The sequence below is a fragment of the Coturnix japonica genome, chromosome 23 (assembly GCF_054131305.1).
Source record: "Coturnix japonica strain WE chromosome 23, WE-NBRP24, whole genome shotgun sequence".
Taxonomy (NCBI): Eukaryota; Metazoa; Chordata; class Aves; order Galliformes; family Phasianidae; genus Coturnix; species Coturnix japonica.
In genome coordinates, this window is record NC_140685.1 from 2,998,708 (window position 1) to 3,007,275 (window position 8,568).

Here is an 8,568-nt window from a genome sequence, read left to right on the forward strand (position 1 = left end):
TAAGCTGTTTCTAAGCCAGTTTTGTCACCTTTATGCTGAAGACCTGTCGCCCAGGGGAGATGGAAGGAAATACTCGAGAAATGACAGGAAAAAGATATGTATCTATTTTAAAGAGCATAAAAGCAGCTAAGAAGTCAGTGCAAACACGAATATAAGAGCAACAGCTTGCAGAAAGGAAACAAAAGTATCCCCATGGGAGCAGGGATGGATTCTGCCGTTGTTGGGAACACTTCCCATGAGAAAAAGCAGAACTGAGGACTGTAATTTCCTAAAAAGAGAGAGATATTGAGTTGGTTGGGATCTTCTGACCAGGGGAGAAGTGAGCAATTACTCATGTATGATGCAACCAGAGCAGATCTTAATGATCTTTTCCAACCCTAATGTTTCTATGATTTTAAGTCTGTTGTTTGCTTTATCGGATCTATCTTGAGAGGAGGAATCAGCCCTATGGCTGTTGTGATTCAGAGTCTCCTTCACTCCACAAGGCCCCCAGGACAAGGATACAACTTGGTCCATTCCACCATTACTGGCCAAAGCAAAGCACTTGCACTCATTCCATGCGCTGGGGAGGCATAAGGCAAGGAAACATGATGGGTATTTTATTCTCTCTGTGCTCCAGAGAGAATAAAAGGGTAGCTCAGCAGCATATCAAGGCTCAAAATAATGTAGAGCAGCTCAACAGTGGGAACCAAAATCAGAGTGAGGACCAGATCCTTTTCCTGAATTGCAATGCAGAAGTGAGGGCTGGTGAACAGCCTACACAAATGCAGTCAGGGGAGTATTACACAGTGACATTTTCTTTTATTCAGAGATAATTGATGATCAAGCCATTAGAGCAGAGATTAATGTCAAAGGGTCAGAGAAGATAGTCTAGAAGGGACCTTGAGGTCATCTAATCCATCCAACCGCCCCACAAAGGGCTCATATGTGACAAGGTATTTAATTCCTCCAAAGGAAGGAGGAAGCTTCTCACCAATATTTTAAACACAAACTTTCTTTGGGTGGCTACAAAACGCTTCACTCATTTTTCTCAGGTATAAACAATAGTCTCTTAAGGCACTATTTTTTTTCTCCCAGGTATTTTCAAAACAGAATCAAACTCTTAAGCGTGCCCATCAAAAGAGGCACTTTTGAATTCCAGACTGTTTCTAGCAAAATAATTCATCTCGGAGCAACCAAAACTCTAGGGGATTGTTCTTGTCTTTCTTTCAGGCTTTGTGGTCTGCCAAGAACTTCGAGCTGTTTTCATTTAAAAGAATATATATATATATATGTATATTTAGCATTGCCGGGGGAAAAAAAAAACAACAACACAAAAACACACAACTCCTTGCAAAGATCCAAGGATCATTCATTAAGGACAAGAGCTGCTTAGGGGATATGCTGGTGCACAATGCTTTGGTCTGCCTCCCGTTAAGCAACAAGGACACTCAAGGTATTTGTTCAGAAGAGCTCTGGTGCACTGTACACCTTTTCCTTGCCTGGTTCGTGTCTTGGTTCCTTCCTGTGCTGAGCCAGGTAAGCCTGTTAGCTGGGGGTTAATGGACCTTAATTCAGTTCTTTACTGAGCTTGACTGAAAGCTGCCACCTGACCACGCAGCTCTGGGATGACGGATGTGAAAGTGTAATGCGGTGTTTCCCTCCCATAATTAGAATTTCATCATGTAATAATAATGGGTAATGATTGATCGTGGCCCTTCACCGCTGCAGGATGTTGGTCGTTACGAGGAACTGATTGATCACTGGAGCTGCCATTTGGCCACACAGAGCCCTTCCACTGCCTTTTAGAAGGGGAATGTAAGTCTCTTTAAATAAATAAAACTTGAAAAGATCCCAGATCACTATCAGGAGACTCTTAGCCCATTCCTACACTCATTGCAGCAAACAGCAAAACAGAAGTTTGTTACTGAGCTGCTTCAAAAGGTATCATTGGGGTGCTAGGAGCCCACAGATCCTCCCCATGGTCACGTATCAGCTGGGGAGGCACCAAGCTGTAGGACAGCAGGGACTGTTCCCTTGGGCACAAGAAGGGCTTCTTCAGCTGGTGGCTCTGGCACAGGGGCCAGGCTTCTGAGCTCTCAGCAGGGCAGATTTTCCATCCTCAAGTAGGATTTCTGTCTGCTGTAATGCTGAAATGAATGGTGAGCTTTCGGGGGTAAGCGCTGAGCATTACTCTTCCATCCCAGTGAGTGTCTGTGTGGCTGGAGACCTCCTGTACCAACCAACAGCCTCAAGGTTGCATCCCTTCCATCCTTTTCCACCCCCTTGAGGGATGCAGCAGTTTCTCAGGTGACTCAATGCACTGCTTGATGACAGTACGTTAATAAACAGCGATCTGCTGCCTGACAGGGACACAGCGCCTGCACTCTGCTAGCAGCTGCCAAGTGTTGTCAAGCAACTAACTGCCTGTAATTGAGCTCTCTGAAGTATCTGCCCTGAGGTGAGCCACGGAGAAATATTACAAATGAAGATAATAGATGTTTATGTCACACACACACAACAGGGAGCAGCAAGCTCTGATTGCTCACTTGATAAACTCACCTTCAGCAGTGGCTGCAACAGCTCTGCCCGCAGCTGGGTCCAGCTCCCTCTCCCTCCAGCCTTCATTCAATGCCTTGCCAATAGGAGTGAGCCTGCTCACTGCCCTGCACTGAGCCTTGCCTGCACAGCCACCCACATAACACCATCTCTAGTATCTTTATACCACAAACATTCATGAACTCCTTTAGATTTCCAGACAGGATTTGTTATCTGCAAGCATTCATCAGCACATCTGGAGGAGCGGGGCCGTTCATGTCACTGGCATTAATCAATACAGTTCCCTTGAAGCCAACACAGCCGTACCAACCTGCCTTTGCCAAGAATTAGTCAATCTTTCCCAGCTTACAAGCTCTTCCTGAACTCATTGTTTATTCCCAGGACATGTCATTATTTACTCTTTTAAATAGGAGAGTGAAGGTGGTGAATAGCAAAGGAGATGCACATGCATTGAGCTGTAATAGCCAAGCACTGCTCCAGAATGTCATCAGCATAAGTGAAGGCAATGCCAAGAGCTCTGCTTTGGGGATAGAAACAAACCAGAGACTTGCAGGCAAGGTCAGCAGCTTGCCAAAAATATCCAAACAACCAAGGAACAAAAACCAGACCTCCCAAAAGGCAGGATTTGTTTCCTCTTTATAGGTGACCTCCTAATAGGGTCATGGACTTGGGAGGAATCGGAGAAACAAATCAAGCACCTGGAGTTTAAATGTCTGAGGTAACACATGCAGAAGTGATCTGTTCTGAAGATCACATCCCAATTAGCTGTCTAATTACCCCAAGTGTCAGTGCAAGCGAAGTGATTGATATCTTCAAGACAGAGGCAGGCCACAGGAACCTGGTTTCCATTGGCTTTCCATAGGGAATACCAAGTGCCCGAGCTGCTTTTGAAAATAAGATTGAACAGAACTGGGGGGAAAATAAAAGTGCTTGAAGTCTTTGCAAAGTGCCCATGCAATGCCAAGTGACACCCAGAAAACCAAAGTCTCCCACCACTCTCCTTCCTTGAGAAAGTCAAGTCCTTGGAAGTGTTGCAGCTTCTCAACTTGGTTTTCTCCATCTGCAGTGGCTTCTGGGCTTGATCACCTGTGCAGACTCCAGCAAGGACCGCTGGCTTCATCTCTGCAGAGCTGCATGTGGACCAAGAGCTTGTTCCTTTCAGTGGGGGCTCTTCCTGGGCTCTGCACAGGCAGCACATAAATGTGCTCTCCTTCCACTACCGCTCCCATCCTTGTGTCCCAAACCAATTGCTTGGACAGGTCCCATACAAAGCCTGAGCATCACCCCATCCCACTGCACGAATTGCATCCTTCTGGCTGTCTGGAGGCAGTTATACACTGTTGATACACAAATACTGAATGTTTTCCAGCACAACAGCTGAGTTTCCAAGCGCGCTCCCAAACAAAGCACTGTAAAACAAACACACAGAGAGGAAGTGTAATGAGATCCTCGTGCTCTATCCCCCCCAGGGCTGGGTGATGTTAGCCCCACATATGGCACACGCATTTCCTAAGGCCTGACAGCCAGCTGTGTTTCTGTACAACCTCTCTGGCCAGGCCAAGGGACGTGGAATAAATCAAATCCCACCAGTACCACAGGGTGGGATGGAGCAGCAGGAAAGTACCGCCTGCCCAGGTATTTCCCTTAACAAAGTTGCATTTGTAGTTGGCTTCAATTCACTTTTTCCAGTGTTTTCTTGATTTAAGAAAGCCAAGAGCAATCTGGTAGCACTGGGTAGAACAGCTCCACCTCCTCTTGGTCAGCATCTACCCAGGCAACAGTGATAGAATAAGAGGAAATGGCCTCAAGTTGCCTCAAGCCTACCACAAAAAGTGCAGATTGGGCTGCCTGGGGCCTTTTTAGTTTTGCAGTTAAATGTCACACACCAGCGTCCACCTGCCTTACGGTCTGAAGCCATGTGAGCATGATGAACCTTCTCACTCACCTTCCTGCTCCTTCTTGAGTCCAGCTTTGGGAATTCAACATCAGAGACTGGTTGATTATCCAGGAGAACATGGATGGGAAGATCGTGGTAAATCCACACCAGCTGTAATTCCACTTGAAGGCTGTTGGTGAAGCAGTAGAGAAACACTGAGCTGTTGGCGACTTCTCTTATCAGAAGGCAGACAGAAGCACTATTTCAGTCCTGATGAGAGCTTCAAGAGCTCTGCCTAGACAGCCGTGCCTATGCATTGCCTAAGCGGGCACGACCCACTCAGTTTCAGAATCATTGGACATAAATACCTCTAAGCAACTGCAGCCCATGTGAAGGGCACAGAAAGACAATATCTGCAGCATCCCTTTACACTCCTACCTCACCATTTTCCCTATCATCCTTCTGCCATCTGGTATTGCCTTCAGCTTCCTCCCCAGCTCACTCTTTGAAGGTGGAGGATCCCTGCCAGCTGGGGCTGTGCCCACACTACTGGAGCACTGCTTGCTGCCTGCCTGGGGCAGCTGCCAACCCAGTCACCCCGCAGCAGCCCAGGCTGGCTGTTAACCACAATTCCTCCCACACCAGGTTGCTCTCAGTAACCGTGGGTTGCTCTGCTTTTGCACAGGTTGGAAACAAAGGAGTTTATTAGAGGGTTCAGGCCAATGTATGGAAAGCACCGAAGACTTGGACGTCTGTCTTTCTGGATTAGCTGAGTTTCTTCAATCTGCAGCTGAGACTGGAAGTTTCAGAAGGAGTATTTACTCATCATTTTAAGTTATGTTCAATCTCTCCCTTTGCCAGAAAAAGGGCTCAGATGGACACGGAGAACACAAACCTCTAAACTCCAGATTCAGCACTGCTCACCTGTAAGCAGCAGAACAGAGAGCTCCCCAGTTCTGGGAGCTGTATGGGGTCAGAGTTGGGCTGCAAACTGTATGTGTCATCCAAACTAAGTTCTGTATGGGAACTCTAGGGACTGGGAAATGAGCTACTCTTCAGATAACAAATCCTTATAGTGTATGTACGTGTATATACACACTCCCACGCAGGTATAAAGATGTGAACAAAAGTAGTAAACCAGAGTGACACTTCCAATAATTAAGACACACATGCTTGGGACAAAGTTACACACAACAGGTGGAGGGAGCAAATTTAAAGCCTTGGCATCAGCTTGCATCCATGAGAAGAGCCAGGATGCTTTGGGAAACAGAAGAGTCAGAATTGTTGCTTGAAAGGCACTTGATAAAATTACCTGCAAAGCACAGGAAAATACCTTCAAAAGCCAAAACCCAACTTTGTACCAGAAGAATAGGTCTAAGGGAGTAGGGCCAAGCCGAGGTTATGAGGAAGATGTGGGGTAAAGCCCACCATAATGGCTGGGAGAAAGCTACAGCCCTGCCCCAAAGCCCCAGTGGGCTCCCTGCCTCCTCCCACACACACCACAGAATTACCCAGGGATGCTGCTCTTATTAAAAAGAAAATTCTTTGCTTCGATGCCAAAGACTTATATAAAAAATAATTCATGGTCAGATTAATGAGAGAGAAAGTCATTAGAAATCAAAAATGAGATAATTCTGCTGTAGACATGAGCGATGGTGAGAAATAAATTATATTTGGCTGACATGACTTAATTAGTTGGATACATGGCGCTTTCTTAAATTTGCTTCAGTGAAGCTTTTAAGCTTTTGACACATAAATTCCCAGCTAAATAACCTACATGTCAAAGCAGCCAGTTGCATCTTCCCTGCCAAGAGATTTTTGATCATATTACTTTAAAACTTGATTCTTTTGTTCGGGGTTTTCGTTGTTACCAGGGCATGGCAAGTAACCAAGAGCCGGCTCTGAGTTGGTTCTGAGGACAGCTGGTACTGGTGTCCTCCCAGCAGCTCCTGGTGGGATGGGAAGAAATCAAGCCAAGACAAATGGCAATAGCTCCATTGCTGTGAGCAGCCTGAATAACCAGAAATACTTTGTGCTGCTGCAGTGCTTCTCATCAAGCACCTCAGAAGACTTCAATGAGCACGAATTAAGCCTCGCAATTATAGCTGACTGTATAAACAGTTGCAAATATTCCTCAAGGATGCTCTTCAGTTCTGAGCTGAATCATTACAGTGATAGTGGCTGACTTCAGCAATCCTATTTAAATCCCACTTGTGGAGGCAGAAGTCGGGATCTAGGAGTCACAGAGGACTGCAGCAGCAAATAGGTTGGTTGATCTCCCTGTCTCTAAACTCTTCTCACCAAGCTATTCCACCTTCAACACCAGTTGAATTAGTGCACAGCACCCTGCAATGATCTGGAATGCCCCTCTTAATGAAGTTACATCACCCCCATGTTGGGGAATCTTGGTTGGCCCAAAGCTCTGCAAACTCACTGTGGATGTGAAGTTTTATCCCAGCCAAAGGTACCAACACTAACGTTCAACACAGGGATTCCTCCCTCCAATAAAGAGGCCATTAAACAAGGTGCTGAACACTTGCCCCCCATAGAAACAGCTGAAGGATTTATTACTAATTTATTATTATTACCTTTTTGAATACGTGCATTAAGAGTTAACACTGTGATTCTTAACCACAGAGATAAATCGGAGGATAATAAAGAAGAGCTTTATTTAAAGCTATTAATTCAGATCTAGTGGCTAATTGAGATTTTTCTTTGAAGGGGAAGAAAAACACAGGTAATTGAGGAAGAGAAGCAAAGCAAGCCCTGTTGTGGTTCCCTGGTGGCTTGGGAACCAGAGCCACCAACAGCTGGGGATGGGAGGTACACAATGCACACCAAACCCAGAGAAAACACTCACAGCAGTGATCTCTCCTTGAAGCCAGGCCAAAGTAAAAAGCATCTCAGTCTTCAGGGTTACCTCAAACAGATCATTTCGGTCCCATACCCAACAACCACAAGCTCCCCAAGAAGTCCACACTGACCTCATCAGTGCTTTTGTTAAAGCAGACTCATCTCTACAAGCTCCACACCTGACTTTTGCACCTTGCCCATGTGAGACAAAAGTAAACCCACCCTGATAACCACCATCATTAGCACCAGTCTTTGAGCCTCACCTTGTTTCTCATCACATCATTCCAGCTCTTCAAGAGCTTCACTCCTTCTAGAGAGGTCCCCAGAGCCACCAGAAGACTTCAGGTTTCCTCCTACCTTCAGAACTTGATCCCAGAACTCTTTTACCATTCAGGAGCATCTGGCTTTGAAAAGGACCCAGGTGAGGTGGGAATGATGTAACGAGCTTCTCAGCTCCTCCACCTGAGGTCAGCTCTCGGCACAACCTGAAGCAACACTCAAGAAGTATATGGGACTTTTGAAGTAAAATCTACACTTATTATTCATCTTAAAAATGACTCACCTATAGTCTCAGCGTTGCCTGAGGTTGGGAGCAGCTGATTAAAATCCTGACAAGCTGGAGGCTTACGGGTCAAATTCCTCTTCAATCGCCTCATTGCACCCTGTGCGTAATTCTGACTTATTCCATGTCTCTGAAAAATGGGCAATCTGAGAGATTCCATCAATTATTCTGCACCGGATGCAAAGACTTGCTAAGAAAAATTAAATTATTTTAATTCAGTTTAGTTAAGTGGCAATTGCTCTGTTACATAAATCTGCGCTGCTCTTTAGGAGCTGCTTTCTATAGCACTGGCCTGGGACTCCTCTGAACTTAATGAAAATGAATTTTTATGTCTTAAAGTGCTGAGTGCGTAGGAACAGCAGCAACCGCTGGCCCTAGAGGTTTGGACCAGCATCAGCACAATGACTGCAAAGCTTCAGGAAAAAGTTTGGCTCTGGAAAGATCCCCCACCACTACCAGCCTGGAAGGACCAAATCCATCCTCCAGCATCCCAGCACAGGAGGATGGCCACCATCCATCCATCCAATGTGAGCACCCAAGTCTTGTGGTGGGGCTGAGGTCAAGCCTTGGCTCTTCATCCCCCAAATCACATTTGTATGAGATGCATTGGATGGGTCAGACCTGCCCATGTGATGAGACCGAGCAAAACTCAACCCAAGGATGCCTCCAGCTCCCAAACACACTGTGGTGCTTTACATGGTGCCAGCAATGGAGCCCCCCTCAGCCCAAATGAATGCAG

General features: G+C 46.0%; 1 long non-coding RNA gene across 1 annotated transcript; it reads right to left on the reverse strand.

The window, feature by feature from the left end:
• Positions 1 to 1,297: 1,297 nt before the first annotated feature.
• Positions 1,298 to 8,494, reverse strand: LOC107322104 (uncharacterized). The gene is made up of 3 exons (XR_001558810.3): positions 7,531 to 8,494; positions 4,484 to 4,604; positions 1,298 to 3,947 (listed from the first exon to the last, which is right to left on the reverse strand). It is a non-coding gene; the product is annotated as an uncharacterized LOC107322104 (long non-coding RNA).
• Between the last annotated feature and the right edge of the window lie 74 nt (positions 8,495 to 8,568).